Source organism: Schistocerca piceifrons, chromosome 6 (assembly GCF_021461385.2).
Source record: "Schistocerca piceifrons isolate TAMUIC-IGC-003096 chromosome 6, iqSchPice1.1, whole genome shotgun sequence".
Lineage (NCBI taxonomy): Eukaryota > Metazoa > Arthropoda > Insecta > Orthoptera > Acrididae > Schistocerca > Schistocerca piceifrons.
Window position 1 is genome coordinate 215,125,423 of NC_060143.1, and position 903 is coordinate 215,126,325.

Here is a 903-nt window from a genome sequence, read left to right on the forward strand (position 1 = left end):
GCGCTACAACTGACTAGGCCACCTCCTAACCACCACTCCTGCTTGGACGGGGCAATTTTGTATTTTCAAACGGGAACCCCATTCTTTTTTACTTATATGGATATGGTGTCTGTTCTTTCGGACATGTCTGAAAAAACAGACACCATATCCATATAAGTATTAGTTCTGACCTTTTTCTGTGCGGGTGCACACATATTGCCCGAACTCTTACGGGACTTGGTAAGAATGTCTTCCACGATTAATGAGTGTGTTGGGTAGGGACACTACAAATGTATTGTGTGGACGGATAAGGTGAGAATGTGGGACTCGCGGGAGGCAGTCGCACGATCCTCTGTGCCCTCGGTGGCTCAGGTGGATAGAGCGTCTGCAATATAAGCAGAAGATCCCGGGTTCGAGTCCCGGTCGGGGCACACATTTTCACTTGTCCCCGTTATATATCACCTGTCCCCGATATATATCACCTGTCCCCGATATATATCAACGCCCGTCAGCAGCTGAAGGTATTAAATTAATTCTAAGTTCATTCTTTTTTTACGGCATATTCAAATTCTACGAGAAAAGTACATCTGCCTATACAAACCGTTTTTTCCCACTCTTGTTAGATGACCTGGTAATCGTCAAGTATCGAGTGTCTTTGCAATTAAGAAACGACACATATGATTTTACATTTTATTTACAATGTAAATCATTTGATCATGTTTTATCTATCATTTTATTTACAATGTAAATCATTTGATCATGTTTTATCTATCTTACATTAACAATTATCTCCCTCCGTATCTATACTGGACCTACATTTCAGTGCATGTCGTCTCAAGATGGTCGCTATTTGACCGAAACTTGTTTCCTTGCTTCAATAAATGTTCTATTGCAATCAAGACTGTTTTAACCGCATTTTTTTAA

At 40.5% G+C, this 903-nt stretch overlaps 1 non-coding gene across 1 annotated transcript; it reads left to right on the forward strand.

Moving 5' to 3' along the window:
- Positions 1-335: 335 nt before the first annotated feature.
- Trnai-uau lies at positions 336-410 on the forward strand. Its single transcript has one exon. It is a non-coding gene; the product is annotated as a tRNA-Ile (tRNA).
- Positions 411-903: the final 493 nt, after the last annotated feature.